This window comes from Lissotriton vulgaris, chromosome 7, assembly GCF_964263255.1.
Source record: "Lissotriton vulgaris chromosome 7, aLisVul1.2, whole genome shotgun sequence".
Lineage (NCBI taxonomy): Eukaryota > Metazoa > Chordata > Amphibia > Caudata > Salamandridae > Lissotriton > Lissotriton vulgaris.
Genome location: NC_141695.1, coordinates 1,339,462,551 through 1,339,479,588, shown reverse-complemented (window position 1 = coordinate 1,339,479,588; position 17,038 = coordinate 1,339,462,551). Strand labels below are relative to the sequence as shown.

Here is a 17,038-nt window from a genome sequence, read left to right as displayed (position 1 = left end):
GTAAAATCCTCTAAATCTTTTATTAGAATGAGTGTTCAAGATACATAGAAAGTTAAAAAACGTTTCATTAGCTGATCAAATGTCCCTTTTGAACACCTACCATAGTAAAAATACACCCATTGCTTCCCAAAATTCAGATCCTTCAGCCCCCAAGAAAGAGAGCCAGGATACCAGAAGCCATTATCAGCAGCAAGCACACATTCCAAAAGACTAGCAAAGCAAATAAAAAATGTGACCATGTGATGTGTGTGCAGGACCTAGGGCACTACATTGGCTTTCAGACAGGCACTGCCGGCCTTATTTACAAGAAATAAACGCAGCGCATTGCTGCAAGCCATTTGGCTGCGTTGCTCGGCGTAAATTCTGAAGCAAAGGGATGCGTCATATCTACAACAATATGATGGATCCCTTTGTTCTCCCCTGGCGCACAGTTAACTGCCATTCACTGACACAGGCACCCTTGCACTATGGTGCAAGGGTGGCTGCTTCACAATCATGCAGGAAGGGACACCTTCCTGCACAAAAACAATCTCATGAGGTGATTTCCTCTTCCTATGTGTGCTGCAGAATACATCACTAATAGAAAGAGGAAAACAACGAGGAAAAATTAAAACATATCTCCTTGTTGAGTGGAGTGGAGAAGTGTGGCTCAATGATTAGAGCGGCAGACCTTGATGCAGAGGTCTAGCCCGGGACCAGGGTACAATTCCCCGCCTCGGCGGGTCTTGGGCTCAAAATTCCACGGACCTGATAATTCTCGCCTCGGTGCCTATTCCAATCATGGAGTCCCACTCTGCAACTCTGGGCAATAGCTTGCTTAATCTCCACAACGGCCCCCACAACACTAAGGATGCCTGGCCTCCGCCTTGGGGGTGCCCAGGAGTGGACGCCTCACAGGGAAAGCCAGGATGGGTTTCACAGCGGTATTCGTACAAGCGCCTTGAGACCCTTGCGGGTGAGTAGTGCGCTATACAAATATCAATTTACATTTACATTTACTTGTTGCGCCTCCCTTTGCCTTCCTTGGGGAGGCGTAGCATTCTGATGCATTTATAGGTTTACATTTTCTGATGAATATATCTGCCAGTGGATTCCTCACCTTGTGAATATCCCCCTGCGTCAGCAACGTTCGGAAAATTCTTTTGTAGCACGCCGGCGTGGACGAAGTCATAGGAGCACGGCATCACGCGCGACTCCGACTGACGTCATTGCTTCCTTATTAGGCTTACGTCGGCGTGATGACATCAGTTCCCATTTTTCAGCACCGTCGACGCTAACGGTTTCGAGGGATCTTCTGTTGTGTTAGTAGTAACTTTGTTACTATTGAGAGTTTTCTGTATCTTTTCGGTGTCACTGTCTTCTGTCCTGATGTCGTCGAAGAAGACTGGGTTAAACCGTGTGGTGCATGCGGAAAGATGATTTCCATCACAGACCCGCATGAGGACTGTCTATGGTGCCTGGGTTCGGATCACGACATCCAGGGTTGTTGATCCTGTTTGAAGATGAATCCGAAGGCTCTTCGTGAACGTGAGGCGAAACTCCTTGTTGCTAAATTAAAGGGTAAGGAAGCCAAGAAGAGTTTGAGGTCGAGATCGAGACGCACAAAGTCAAAGTCAATGTCGAGGTCCCGGTCAAGGTCGGCTTCGAAGCCGACTTCGGGACATGTTTCCAGATCATCAAACGAAAAGCATAAGGGAAGGAAGCATAGTTCAAGGCACCATTTGGGAAAAGGATTGTATTCGAAAGCGAAGTCAGATTCGAAGTCGTCTTCTAGAAGGCATTTTAAGGACATGGTATCTCCCTCTCCAGATCTGAATCCTGAAGGTGAGGCCTTGCCTTTGAGTCGCAGGAGCATTCACCGGCTCCGGTGTCGAATCCGTCTCCGGATCCGTCTCAGTCTCCTGAACATGAGGAGGAAGAGGTTCCTGTTCCTCAGGGGTCGACGACTCCGGTACACCAACCCGAGGAACAAGAGGAGTCGATTCTGGTGCAGCCTCCTCAGGAGCAGCCGGTGGGTTCGTATCCTCCTTTTCCAGATCCGGGACAGGATCCTTCGCATTTTTTAAATGCTATGTATGGTGTTTATGCAAGAGCCATGTACCCCTCTGGAGCACCGGCTGGTCCTATGGGTCTGTTCGCATACAATTTGGGGGTTCCCCAAGCTTTTGCTCCGACGCCGTTTCTGCCGTTTCTACCGTTTCTGCCAGCTCCGGGTCCACCTTGGCATCTCTCGGTGCCACCGAAGTCATCGACGCCGTTTACGGCTTCACCGGCTCTGGACCGACCTCGAGATCCAACTCGAAGTTTGACGCCGGCTCCAGCTCCATGTTGGACACCGGCTCCAGCTCCACGTTCTACGCCGGCTCCGGCACCTTCGGAGTCGATACCGGATCAGACGACGTCGAATCGAAGAGAGTGGTCGAGGTGTGAAGCACAGCGCCTTTTGGAGGAGCAGAGTTATAGGGAAGTTGAAATTGAAGAAGGTGAGCTTCAAGAACAGGAGGATTATTTTGATGATCTACGAGACGCAAGTGGTCTAGAACTGTGTCCTGATTGGGAGTTAGCCACGGTGTCTGATGCTCCTTCTAAAGATGTGGCTCCCTACCATGTGGTAATTAAAAAGGCTGCAGATCTGCTGAATTTGACATTGCCATCTGCTGACTATAAGTCGAACATTCTGACTGAAGTCCTCCTTTCTCAATCACCTGTGGTTGAGCCTATACTTCCATTTACTGATGCCTTAACTGATCCCATCCTGGAGGTATGGAGTAGACCTCTTACGGCTCCTGTAGTTTTTAAGGCCGTTGCAAGGCGTTATAGAGGGGCTCCTGGTGCCCCTGACTTTTTGTCTACTCATCCCTTACCAGAGAGTTTAGTAGTACAAGCTGCCTGCTCTGAAAAATGTGCAGGTGCTTTTACTCAGGTACCCGGTGATAAGGATTCTAAAAAGCAGGACCAATCTGCAAAAAAAGTATTTTCATCAGGCAGCATGGCCCTAAAATCTACAAATGCCACTTGTTTACTGGGTGGTTATATCCATGTCTTGATGGATACTGTTAAACAGTTGTCTCCTAAGCTTCCTGAGGAGGACAGGAAAAATTTTAATGAAGTGGTGTCTGACACGCAGGCTGCTGCTCGGCAGGTCATACAGAGCGGTATGGACACAGCGGATTCAGTGGCTAGAGTCATGGGATCTTCGATTGCCACTAGAAGAGCTGCCTGGCTGAAGACTTCCGAGTTCTCCACAGATGTTCAGGCTGCTTTAATGGATTTGCTCTTTGATGGCTCAGGCCTTTTCGGTAAAAAAGCTGATGCTGCATTGAAAAGGTTCAAAGACAGCAGGGCAACGGCCAGGTCTTCGGGTTTGCAGACTAGAGGCTCTGTGAGCAAAAGATACAGGGGATTCGGAAGATCTTCTTTTCGTCCCTATAAGCAGGCACAGCAGCAGCAGCAAAATCCTTTGTACAAGTCATACAGGGGCAGACAAAGAGCTTGTCCTTGTGGACGTCAGGCCTCCTCCTCCACTTCCGCCTCTTCTGCCCCCCCCCCTCCTACAACAGCAAAGCAGACCTAGATCTGCCATTCCAGATCATGCAGGTCCTGTGGTGGGCCGGCTTACCTATTTTCTTCGGGATTGGGAATCGGTTACATCAGATCTTTGGGTTCTCAATCTCGTAGAGAATGGGTATGCTCTTCCCTTTCGGGAATTTCCCCCAAATTACCCTCCTTGCCAACGTTTTTGCACGGAGGACCACCTATTGCTTCTGCAGGAGGAAGTCCTGGCACTGTTAAGAAAGGGTGCGATAGAGGTGGTTCCGGAGCGGGAGAGGGGTCAGGAATGCTACTCCCGGTATTTTCTGATTCCCAAGAAGGATGGCAGACTTCGTCCAATCCTAGATCTTAGGATCTTGTACCTTTACCTGAAACAGGAGAAGTTCAAGATGCTCACCCTTGCTCAGGTTTTTCAAGCGCTGCTGGAAGAAGACTGGATGGTGGCAATCGACTTGCAGGATGCGTATTTCCACATTCCCATCCTGAAGTCACACAGAAAGTATCTCGATTTCACGGTGGGATCGCAACATTATCAGTTTGCAGTCCTTCCATTTGGACTTACTACTGCGCCTCGAATCTTCACCAAGGTGATGGCTGTGGTGGCAGCACATCTCAGAAGGTCAGGGATTCCAGTATTCCCTTATCTGGACGATTAACTGATCAAAGCAGAGTCTCCAGAGAAAGTGCTCCATTATCTGCAAGAGACAACTCAGTTGTTGTACAGGTTGGGTTTTTCAATAAATGTGCCCAAGTCTCACCTGGTGCCCTCCCAGCGAAACCTGTACATAGGTGCTGTACTGGACACAACTGTGTGTCAAGCCTTCCCTCCACCTCAAAGGATTCTCGACATACAGGAAATGATTCCTTTTTTTTGTTTTTATATTTTTGTTAACCTTTTTTCAAAAAAACGCTCACAGTACATCTGTATGCAATTGGTGATGTTACAACGATACATACATGCCATCAGGATGTAAACAGTATGCAGATGGTGAACATATCGGAGGCATGAGTCCGGCAGGGTCTGGCGCATTGTGAGCTCAAGGGGGAACTGGGGGATAGGAACGAGGAAACGTGTGCTGGAAGTATGAGACAGGTAACCATAGCGAAGGAAATGGGGGGGAAAGGAGAAAGAACGAGGGAGGAGTGGGGGAGGAGAGGCGGAGACCGAGTCGGGGGCAGTATCAGATATTTTGTTCAGGACGCATCTGTGAGGTGGAGGGGGGAGGTGGAGGAGAGGCTGTAGAAAAGGGGGAGTCGAGTCATGTACTCCCAAACGGGGCATTGATGCTGTTGGGGTTGCAGTGACACATTGGGAAGTACTAGGGGTATCACACTTATGGGCTTGCATAAACTGGTGGGATAGCGCGGCCCATTCTAAGGAGATGGGGTGTTTACACTGACCCTTCACTTCCTACTCCCTCAGGGCGTCCTCCTCTGATGCCGCCCATTTTTGCATCGCACCCACCCATGTCTCAAACGAGGGATCGGTGATCGCGCGCCACTTCATGGCTATGTTCCTCTTGGCAAGTAGCAGGGACAGAGCGGTGTATTGGACCTGTACCTTGTGTGTCTTTGGCCTATGGAAAATCCCCAAAGCAATCGGCTCCCAGGATTGCAGCCCAGTGAGACCCGTGAGAGTGCAGATGGAGTCGATTGTGGGTGGCCAATAGGTCTGGAGGGCCGGGCAGCTCCAGAACATGTGTTGGAAATGTGCATCAGGGGAGGGACATCTAGGACTTAAGAACAGTGTGTTGGGGTAAAACCGTTGGTGACGCGCCGAAGTCTGTGTAAGATGTAGTACTGTTTGTTTTTGAACCATGCGCTTCTCAACACTTTCTTCGGGAATTCTAGCGCTCTGTCCCACTCCCGGTCGTGTAGTTACTGCCCAAACTCATCCTCCCATGTGGCTCTCAGGGCGAGGAGGGGCGTATGTGTGAGTTCTCTGATTGACTTATATAGCCATGTGATAAGATGTCGGCCAATGCCCATGTAAAGAATAGTTTGGACTACAGGGTTTGTTGCGGGCTCGCCAGTTGTAAAGTCGCTGTGTGGACGAAAGAAGTCGATGAGTTGGCGATGTGTCAGAAACTGCCCCGGGGGGAGGTCGTAGTCCTCCATAAGTTGCTCATACGGGCAGAGCTGTTCCTCCGCAAACAGAGCCATTGCCTCTGTGACCTCAGACTCCGTCCACACGCCAACTCGGCGCTTGTGAAGTAGGTGTCCCCTCGGGGCCACCCAACCAGCGGAAGCCGCGGGGAATAGCATGGGGTCTTTGCTACAATGCGATGGATTTGTAGCATGCATTGGCGGGCCACCGACACTTGCAGGGGGTAAGTCCGGCGTTTAGTTCCCGGAAGTAGCAGGCGACAGAGCTCAGGTACGGGAATAGGGCCGTGCAGTGTACGAGTCTTCCCGGTGTGCCTGCCCGCCGTCCAATACGAGAGCCACTGAAGTTGCGCTGCGAGAAAGTACGATTCGAAGGCGGGGGCACCGAGACCCCCCTGAGTGGTGGGCAGCTGGGGTTTGGTGAGGGCGATTCGATGTCGGCTGTTTCCCCACACGAGTGCACGGAGGAGCATGTCCAATTCCCGGAAGAAACTGCCGGGTGGCACAACCGGTAGGTTGGTGAAGTAATACAATAGTCGGGGGACAACGACCATTTTTGCTAGAGCTACCTGACCAATAGGGGCTAGTAGGAGATTTTTCCAGAAGCCCACCGAGGAGCTGATGCAGTGATTGCCCTCGTATATGTCGGTGGGAGAACGGTAGAGGCGGACACCTAGATAACGGGGAGCACCCGTGCTCCAGGGCAGGCTCTGCGGGCCAATCCGGACCTCCTGAGGACCGAGAGAATGATACAGGGGTATACCACGGATTTCTCCCAATTCACCTGGAGGCCTGATGCCTCCGCAAATCCGGACAGGACCGTCCATATGGGGGGACCCGCAACGGGGACGAAATGTATCTACCTAGCCTGACCCGAGACGTGAGATTGGTGTATAGAAGCAGAGTGTATTGCAACAGGGTGGGCCTATTCCCGTCCGGCGAAGGACGGCGAAGAGGTATGGCCAGGTCACAGTATCGAAAGCTTTTTCCAGGTCAAGTATGATGCAGGCTGCGCGGAGGAAGGCGTCTTCCACCTGATCCTGGACATGGAAGACCCGTCTAAAATTCTGGGACGTGTTCCTGCCGGGGACAAAACCATTTTGGTCTGGTTGTACCAGGGGGCGTAATACCTGTTCGTACCGGGCGGCTAGCATTTTCCCCAAGATTTTGCAATCAGCTGATAGGCGCCTGATGGGACGGTAGGAGGACAGTAGTTGTGGGTCTGTGCGGTTTAAGAAAGGACACAATGACCGATTCCCGTAACAATGCTGGGAGTTCTCTCCGATCGAGGGTGTCCGCAAACATGGTGGTCAGCCGGGGAATCAACAGGGTGGAGAAGGTACTGTAGTACTCAAGAGGGAGCCCGTCGAGGCCTGGCCCCTTGTTCCACGCCAAGGAGCGAACCGCGTAGGAGACGTCTATTGCCGTTATTTTCGTATCTAGGGAAACCCTGGTTGCCTCTGTGATATGGGGGAGCGTCAGTGGGTCCAGGAAATGGGTTAACTGCTTCCTGCTGATAGTACTTCTGGTTGCTGTAAACTGCAGCGTAGTATTGCCAGAATGCGTCCAGAATGTCTTGGTGGGAGCGCCCCATAGCGCCCGCGGAAGTACGGATCTCGGTAATGGGTGCAGTTTTAGTGTCTTGGCGTGCCAACCACGCCAGTAGCGTGCCAGTTTTGTCACGCTCTCTGTGTACCCGAGCAGCGTATGCTCGGAAATTGAATTTCCGCAGATCTGCTAGGGCGGTAGCATATTTCGTTTTGGCCTCGGCCACCTGAGCCGCCGTGGCCGACCTGGCATCCTCCTTTTTGATGAGTGTCACCAACATGCGTTCTGTGTCAACTAGCGTGTGTTCCAGCGTGCAGCGGGCTCCCACTATCTGTTTAATGTATACGCCCCGTGCAACCACTTCGAATGCGTCCCATTCAACTAACCTAGAGGTGGCGGACCCGGTGTTGTGAGTGAAATAATCTTGGACCGTCTGCGCGTGATCGTGTCGGCATACCTGGTCCGTGAGGCAGTCCCGTGGGAGGCGCCATGTGGGCACCGGTGGGTGGGGTGGTCTCCATCGGATACAGAGTATGTGTGCATCGTGGTCTGAAACCACCCGGCCAAGGTAGTTAGTGCGTTGGATCTTAGGTATTAATGACGGGGTGCATAAAAATTTGTCTAGCCAAGTGCGCAGGTTGTGTGAGACTGAGTGGAATGAGTATAACCGTGTGTGTGGATGGTGAGCTCTCCACACGTCTGCCAATGCCCAGTGACTGACCCAGCGGCGAAATCGTTCAGACCGTGCAAGTGCAGGAGAGTGTTGTGGCGGAACGCGGGACCTGGCGAGTGTAACATCGAGTTCGCAGTTATAGTCGCCCCCTACTATCCATGGGATAGAAGCAAATTGAGCTAACACGCCCGATAGTGGGTCCTAGAATCTATCCTGCTCGACATTGGGAGTGTAAATACTGCCTAACAGGACTGGCTGTCCGTCTAGTATTCCTTCCATCAGGGCATACCTCCCCTCCTTATCCACTACTCTGCGTGTTACCTGAAAGGGAGTGCCCGGGTGAACCCAGATAAGTGCGCCGCATGCCAACGCAGAGTATGATGTGGCGCACAGGATACCTCGCTAGCGGGATAACAATTTATCCGTCTCGGGCGCTGTGAGATGCGTTTCTTGCAGGAACGCGATGTGGGCATGCTGGCGCTTTATGTATGCGTACGTGGTACATCTCTTGCGCGGTGTGTGGAGGCCCCATGCGTTCAGGGTGAGTATACTAATGTCTACGTGCTGCATGGGGAAGTGGGTGAAGGACAATCTGCGCCCTGAAGCGTATTCTCAGCTGGGGGGCCCATAGGTGCAAAAAGGATGACGTGGTTGCACTGCGCATGGAAAGAGCCCTCGTGTGCCCCCTCTGTATGAGCAAATTGCCCGGATAATAGTGTCTCCTGTGGGGTATAAGGGGTGAGATAACAGGGCAAACAAAACATGTAACTGAGTGGGAGAACTGTCCCAATACCAGGGGCACATCGGCAAGCCGGATACGTCCAAACTAGTGATCCTAGAACCAGGGAGCGAACAGTCAATTCTTAGGGGTGGCGGGCGTTAGCAGGAGAAATGATCGTCAATCAGTGCATGGTGTAGTGCGTTCGCTGTGTCCTGACGCGAACGGCGGGCAGCTCCCAGCCGGGAGTCCCCACCTACAGAAGCTCTTCAGCGATGCTCGTTGCCGGGTTATATCCGGTGGTATCCTTAGTGGGCGGCATCAGCGATCAGTGGCGTGACTGGGGACATGGTGTTAGGGTCAGCAGGGAAACGGGCCGCGCTACCGTCCTCTTCACTGCTCAAGGAAAAGAGATGAGGGATCCCCTCGACATCTTTCTCCGATTGGGGAGACTCAAGATCAGCAACGGCCTGAAGGGCCTTTCGGCGCTCCTGCATGAGCTATTTCAGGTCCAGGGATTCGACCTCCTGACGCCTAGCTGGGTCCCTCCAGGTCTCTTGTCCATGCGGTTGCGTTGGGTGCGAGGCTCGTTTCCTGTTGCGTGGTGTCCTGTGACTACGTTTTTGGGGCATGGCCGTGTCCGAGCCCTGCGTGCAGTGGCGTTCTGCCCAACCGCTTGTCTCCGCCGCCGTGGAAAAGAAGTGTGTGGAGCCGGCATGGATGACTTTTAGGGGGGCTGGAAATAGCAGAGAATACTGAATGTTATTCGCCCGTAGGCGACGTTTCACCTCCAGGAAGGACGCCCTGAGATTTTGCATCGCCTTGGCGTAGTCCGGGAAAATCATGACGTGCTGGTTTTCGACCTGCAGGGGGCCTGCACGTCTAGCTGCCCTCAACACCGCGTCACGATCCTGAAAGTGAAGGAATTTCGCGACCCGAGGGTGAGGGGCATTGCCGGGTGGCGGTTTCCCAGTTGGGACCCGGTGGGCTCGTTCTAATGAGAAGAAGGCAGTGCGGTCCTTGGTTGGAGTGAAGGACTTCATCCAGGCCGCCACGTATTCGAAGGGGTGTGCGCCCTCGACCCCCTCCGGAAGTCCCAGCATGCAAATGTTACAGCTCCCGGAGCGTCCCTCCAAATCATCCACCCGTTCCTCCACTGTCGTCTAGCGATCCATGGCTGTCTGAAGCGTTTGCTGCTGTGTTTTCAGGGTTGGCTGCATATCCACAAGAGACCTCTCACCCTCCCTCACCCTGTCGGCGAGCTTCCGTTGATCGTCGCAGATGAGTTTAATGTCTGTGGTTAGAGTGCCCAGGTGCTCTTCCATGGAGGCCCTGGAAAGTTCTATGGCCGCCAGGACCCGGTCCAGCTTTTTGGAGATAGTACGGTCCGGCAGTGATGCGGCCGTTATAGTGAGGGCGCTGGTGCGGGGTTGGTTTTCTGGCACAGTTTCAGGGACCGACGTTTGCTGTGTGGCCCTCGGCTTCCCCATGGTGTTGACCCCAGGTGTCGTTCCCACACTATGTTGCTTCGGACACGGGGGTGTAGTCGAGGTGTCTCGCCCCCGGGTAGCGGCCTTGTGACTTACCGCCTTTTACCGGTAGGGGGCGTAATGCGCCCGGAGGTCTCCTGCGCCCCAGCGGGGGCCAACCCGCCGCACCGCCTGCCGTGCCGATCAAGTGGGGTCCACAGCACGCCACTGTACTTCTGTTCTGTCCAGCGCATCCGTGCACACAAGAAGTCCCCCCCCCCCAAGAGCAATCCAGTCCCAGCCTGGTGGTGTACGTCCTAAGAGCACCTGCTGTTTTCACCCGCTGTGGCACGGCAGGAGGCTGGCTCGGGCTCTGTCCTGGTCACTGGGCCTCGGCCACCATCTTGAGGTCAGGCAGTGGGGAGTTGGTGGCCGGCCCACGCTTGCTGAATCCAGGCCAGCGGGGGGTCTTGTGGGGGGGGGCGCGGGGAAGCCAGCGACGAGCGGCACTCACCCTCGGGTGTCTATCCCTCAGGTCCGTTGGAAGGGCTGGCCGCTCCGGCGTCACCGCCCCGCGGCCGCCATGTCAGAGTCAGGCAGGTGCAAGCGCGGAAATCCCTGCCGATCGCCGAGCCTCCGTGGATAATGTCCCCGCTTATTCTCTCCGGGGCCAGAGATTGTGCTGGGTTGGGGGCCGCCTCCGGCCCTAACGATGATGATCCGCTGCCTCGCGGCGATGCCCCTTGCTGCCCGGCCACCGCCGCCGGCCCCGTTGTGACTCCGGCCTCACGCCGGCTCAGCGTGAAGTTGCCAGTGGATGTGGGAGACCGCTTAATGGCCTGTCCCAGCCTTGTGCACCCGCCGGGTGCACCCGCAGTTCAAGGGCGACCGGGCGGACCGCGTCTCCGATGCCCGCCCCGGTCAGGAGCGGGTCGCCGCCGTCTTGTGCCCGGGTCCGCTAGCTGGTGTCGGCACTATTGTAGCCCTTACAGCGCTGGGCGCCACTGCTGTCTGTGTTCCCCCGGTGCCGCCGGGGTTCCGCCGCCCGGGAGGGTGTTTGTGTCCCCCAGGTGATGAGGAGAACCGGACTTCTGGACCGCCTGTCTGCAGAGCCCTAGCAGACCGCAGCCGCCATCGTGGCTTGCTAAGCCACGCCCCGTACAGGAAATGATTCCTTTATTTTACAATGGAGCGGTCGTTCCAGTCCTGAAGGTCCTTCGTCTGCTCGGTCTGATAGCTTACTGCATTCTGTTGGTCAACCATGCTCGCTGGCACATGAGTGCACTCCAGTGGTGTCTCCGCAGGCAGTGGTATCAGCACAATGGAGATCTCAGGGAGTCAATCAGGATCTCCAGAGAAACTGCAGCGGATCTGTCTTGGTTGAGCGTGGAAGGCAGTCTGTCTCAAGGAAAGTCCTTTCATCTGTCTCCATCGGTGGCCACGATGATAACGGATGCATCCACCCGAGGGTGGGGTGTTCATCTGGGGGATCTGGAGATCAAGGGTCTTTGGTCTCCAGGGGAAAGGATGCTTCATAACAACCTTCTAGAATTGAGGGCGATAAGTCTGGCGCTCAACGCTTCCTCCCTTCCCTTCTCAGTCGGTCGGTTCAAGTCCTGACGGACAACACCACCGCGATGTGGTATGTCAACAAGCAGGGAGGAGTAGGGTCGCAGTGTCTCTGCAGAGAGGCTCTGCGTCTCAGGTCCTGGGTTCAGGACCATCAGATTTGTCTGATGGCAAATCATCTGGCCGGAGGTCTGAACGCTCATGCAGACAGTCTCAGTCGGCAGTTCTCAGCTGACCATGAGTGGAGGCTCCATAAAGAGGTAGTTTGTTACGTCTTTCGAACGTGGGGAACTCCTCAGGTGGACCTGTTCGCCACTCGCGAGAATGCTCACTGCCCGTCATTCTGCAGTCTCCATTATCCAATACAGGGAGCTTTGGGGGACGCGTTTCAGTTGAATTGGGACACAAGACTCCTTTACGTGTTTCCTCCCATACCCATGATTCCTCGGGTTCTGAGGAAGATTCTTCAGGACCGGGCCCAAATCATATTGGTTGCCCCGAATTGGCCAAGAAGGGTGTGGTACACAGATCTCCACCTCTCCTCGTGCCCGCCACTCTGTCTCCCTCTCAGGGCAGATCTCCTCTTTCAGATGGAGGGGCAGGTTCTACACCCCCATCTCCAGCCCTTACACCTTCATGCCTGGAGATTGAAGGGGCAACCTGAATTCCTTTTCTCTCCCACATGATGTGGTGGATGTCATCCTATCGGCTAGGCGTGACTCCACTAAGTCAATCTATTCTTGCAGATGGCCTAAATATGTTACTTGGTGGGGAGAGAAATCCATTGACCCTTTGAAGGCTCGTTTGTCTAATATACTTCAGTTTGCTCTTTTCCTAGCTCAGCAAGGGTTTGCTGTAGCTACAGTCAAAGGTTATCCTTCAGCCTTGTCGGCATTTCTCTGTCTGCCGGATCGGCTGTCCTTGTTTAAATCTCCTGTTGTTTTAAGGTTTCTAAAGGGTCTAACAAATACATTTCCTCCTACTCCCTTTATTGTGCCTCAATGGGACTTGAATTTGGTGCTTACTTTTCTGATGGGTTCTCCTTTTGAACCTTTACATAACTGTCCCTTGAGACTTTTATCTTTTAAGACGGTCTTCCTGATTGTCATTACCTCGGCAAGGAGGGTAGGGGAGCTTCAAGCTCTTAGTTCAAAGCCCCCATTCTTGACCTTCATGCTGAACGAATGGTTCTCAGGACCTTGGCTGCTTTTCTGCCTAAGGTGGTAACGCCCTTCCATCTAGGACAGTCAATTACCCTCCCTACCTTCTATCCTCCCCCTCACCCTTCCAAGGAGGAGGAGAGACTTCATCGCCTGGATCCTAAGAGAGCAATGAGCTTCTATCTGGACAGATCCAGAGAAATTACAGTGGATGACCAGCTCTTTGTTGGATTTGCTGGCTGCAAGAAAGGAAAGGCTGTGAACAAGCGCACACTTTCGAGATGGATTATCCTGTGCATTAAGATCCGCTACCCCCTGGCGGGTAAGGAACCTCCAGAGGGTATAAGAGCTCATTCTACCAGAACAAAGTCATCAACATCTGCTTTGTCTAGGGGTGTTCCTGTAGAGGACATTTGTAGAGCGGCAACTTGGGCTTCCCTCCACACTTTCGCGAAGCATTACTGCTTGGATGCCGAAGTGAGGAGGGACGGCCATTTTGCACGTTCAGTCCTCCAGGATTTTCTGGTATAGGAGAGTGGACACCCTCCTCCAGGAGTGGAGACTGCTGTGGAATCTATTCACAAGGTGAGGAATCCACTGGCAGATGTATCCATCAGAACAACAAGTTACTTACCTTCGGTAACGGTTTTTCTGATGGATACAGTATCTGTCTGTGGATTCCTCACTGACCCACCCACCTCCCCGTTGTCCACTCTTCTATATCTAAGTTTATGGCAATGTTTAAATGTATATATATACAGCGAGCAAGGCGTCAGGTACGGCGAAACACGTTTGGTTAGGCACGGTAATGCACTTGGAATAATTGAAAAAATAAAGAATCTCAGCGGCTGCTGAATTTGAAAAGAGTCTGTCTCTCTCGTTTTTTGTGGACGCCGTATGGATGTTGGCGTTGAGAGTTGAATCAGGATATATATATATATATATATATATATTTGTATATATATTGTGTTTTTCATGCATTGTCTTCACACTATGTGTGTTATCTTGATTATTATGTATTGTGTACACTGTATATGTATATATCTACTGTCATTGGTCCGTCCGGGTGCCTCGAAGGCACGGAAAAAAGGGCGGAACTGATGTCATTACGCCGACGTAGGCCTAATAAGGAGTCAGTGACATCAGTCGGAGTCACACGCGATGCCGTGCTCCAATGACGTCGTCCACGCCGGCGTGCTACAAAAGAATTTTCTGAACGTTGCTGACGCAGGGGGATATTCACAAGGTCAGGAATCCACACGCAGATACTGTATCCACCAGATAAAGCGTTACCGGAGGTAAGTAATTTGTTCTTCTCGTAAATCTGGAAATGTAGCAGAAGCCATGGGTGTTGTGCGGGAACACCCACAGCAAAACCCATGGCATGTCCCTTTCACAAAAAGTGTTGCATGTAATGGTGCCATATTTACAAGGACATGAAAAGCCGGGCAGGGTGGCTTTATTAGTCCTTGTAAATATGGGGCAGCAGGCTGCGCCACTGGTGTGTCACAAAAAGTGGTGCACCGGTGTCGCGAGGGGCTTGTAAATAAGCTCCTGTGTGTTTTAATAACCTGCCTAGTCCATAGGTCAAAGACCACTCCCTTCACATGTTTTGGTAACCACAGCCTTTATATCCGACAATTAAAGCCTTTAGATAACCCCTATTTTTTTCTTGGGAGGAATTTCTGTTGGAGAAGGTTTCGAACTTCTCAATTGTAATCAGCTACCAGCATAACCAGACTAGAGGGCATCATAGCTCAATTCTGGAAAGAGCTACAAATTCCTATTTTCCCTTGCTTCAGTGCACTTAATTGTTCCCCAGGTAAACTCTTTGTCTTCGTGTTTGCTTGTGGAAAATTTCATATAAATAATTAGTCATTTTCCCTTTTTTCAGTAGTCGAGAAATTTCCTCAACCCCCTCCTCGTCCAGGTAGGAAAGTCTCTATTTCCTTTTTTTTTTTTTGTTTTATTCATCATCATCAAAGGCAATTTTATCCAATATACATTAATTTAGATTTTAGAATCATTTTGAACAACATACAGAAAATCACATTGATAAACATTTCATTTGATTAATTTGCTTCTATGTGTGGAGTGATAAAATATATATACGATAAACAAAGTAAAAAAAACCTTTAAGTAACATGTTGTATACAGAGAAGCTTTTTCCTTTTTTTTTAGGAGGGCATATTACTGCTTTTTTGAATAAATCATATTACATTCCATCCATCGCCAATTGTCCCCATAGCCTCTCTAACTTAACCATTGATCCAATTCCCCTTGCCTTCGCAAGAGCAGCTTCTAGACCATAGATATCCCTAATAATTCTCCACCAATCTCCTGCCACAGAAGGTGTATCAGAGATCCATACCCTGGCAACCGCCAACCTAGCTGCAGCAATCAGAATTGTAAAAAGGCGCGCTATTGCTGGGGAATTATCTTTATATCCCAGCATAATTTCAAGATCTGTGATCGGTTGACCAAATCCTAATTTAAGATGTAATATTTTTTCGATGTTGTTTCAATATCCCCTTAATTTTGGGCATTCTTGTACATATGTTTCAAATTGGCCGCATAGAGCCCGCATTTTGGACAGTTTGCCTTAGCCCTGGGCCCACTTAACTATTCTAGCCGGGGTGTAATATAACCCACAAGTGATGCGTAACTGCTGTACCTGCAAGCTAACAGAATGAACTGAATCCTTGACATTACATAAAACCTGTTCGACCATTCTCGGTGTTACATTAATTCCCAATGTTTGTGTCCAATGTCCCGCCAGTTTTTCGCTGCCCTCTGTCCTAAAGCTGTAAAATTGAGCATACATTAAACCAATAACTGATTTAGTCTTCCCTCAATAAATGCAATCCCAAATGTCTGATTGTTTAATTTCATTAGCTCCCACATTTGGCGCAAGATAATTTTTAATCTGCATATATTTGAACAAAAAGTGATCTGGGAGTTTATAAACTAACTGTAAATCTTTAAATAGCTTGAGCTATTTATCATTATATAAATCGCCCAAGCTAGTTATTCCATAAGTTGCCCAAAATTTGCCTGCTCGATCTTGAAACACATCAGGGAGAGCTGGATTTCCCCATATTGGATAATATTTATGAAATATCTGTAGTTTACACCTTATAGCCATTGCCTGCCAGATATGTACAATATCTTTTATAGTCTTACATTTAACTCTTTTGTAAAAGTTTGGATCTCTGATTCCATATAGAAGTGTGAATATAGAGTCGTTCTCGCCTAGACTGAGCAGGTTCCGAAACCGATCCGTAAAGGAGGCCCAAAAGTAGAGTTTAAAATCTGGGAAACCCAGTCCGCCTTGCTCAAAACTAGCTTTAAGCAACTCAATCGACCTCCTTGGTTTTTTGTAGCCCCAGATAAAGTTGCTAAAAGCACCCTCAAGTTTTTAAAAAAATGAATTAGGGATTTTCAAAGGAACAGAACGACATAAAAATAAAAATTTGGGTCAGATTTTAATTTTTATCAGATTGCATCTACCTATCAATCCTATGGGGAGCCTATGCCAATTTTTTTGTAGTTTGAAAGTTTCTTTTAGGAGAGGTTCATAGTTTAAATTAATAATTGAATTGATATTTGCGGCTAATTTTACCTCCAGATAGGTTACAGTAGTACATAAGCCAACATTAGAGTAATGGATTCCAGCTGTTGGAAGCACTTGAGTTTTGTCAGTATTTAATTGGTACCCTGCAACTCTACCAAATTTTTCTGCTTCTTCCCTGATGTTTATTATTGCTTCATTTGGATTGGCTGCGATATCATCGGCGTAGGCCGTGATTTTAAGATTAATAGTGCCCACTTCCAATGATTTAATCGATATGCAGTTCTTTAATGTGCACAAAAATGACTCTATATACAGGGCAAATAGTAGTGGGGAGGGAGTGTGGGGGCTTCCAACACTGATCCTGAAGGTGCTCCTATGGAGGTGATTACCTCAGTATTTTCGGCAAAAGTACATATGCGAGTTCAACAATCCAAATGGTTCAATGCTAATTTCTTTAATCCAAATTAAAGTCATATATTCATATTCATATAGACTGAATGGCGAGATTCAATTCATTGCGCGTCGCAGACGAATTTGTAAACCAGAATCCCTATGCATTTCGGGACCAACGTCCCTTCATCAGGGAATAAGGTGTGTCTGTGAAGGAAATATACATTTGTTTAGAAAGGGGACCCTTCCCTCGATTGGATGGAAACATAATCTTACTGA

At 50.4% G+C, this 17,038-nt stretch overlaps 1 long non-coding RNA gene across 1 annotated transcript in view; it reads left to right on the top strand.

Moving 5' to 3' along the window:
- Positions 1 to 17,038, top strand: part of LOC147703650 (uncharacterized) — a 1,357,299-nt gene that overhangs the window by 343,538 nt on the left and 996,723 nt on the right. Inside the window, exon 4 of the long non-coding RNA XR_015297375.1 lies at positions 14,690 to 14,725. This is a non-coding gene — a long non-coding RNA (uncharacterized LOC147703650). The remainder of the gene's footprint in view (positions 1 to 14,689; positions 14,726 to 17,038) is intronic.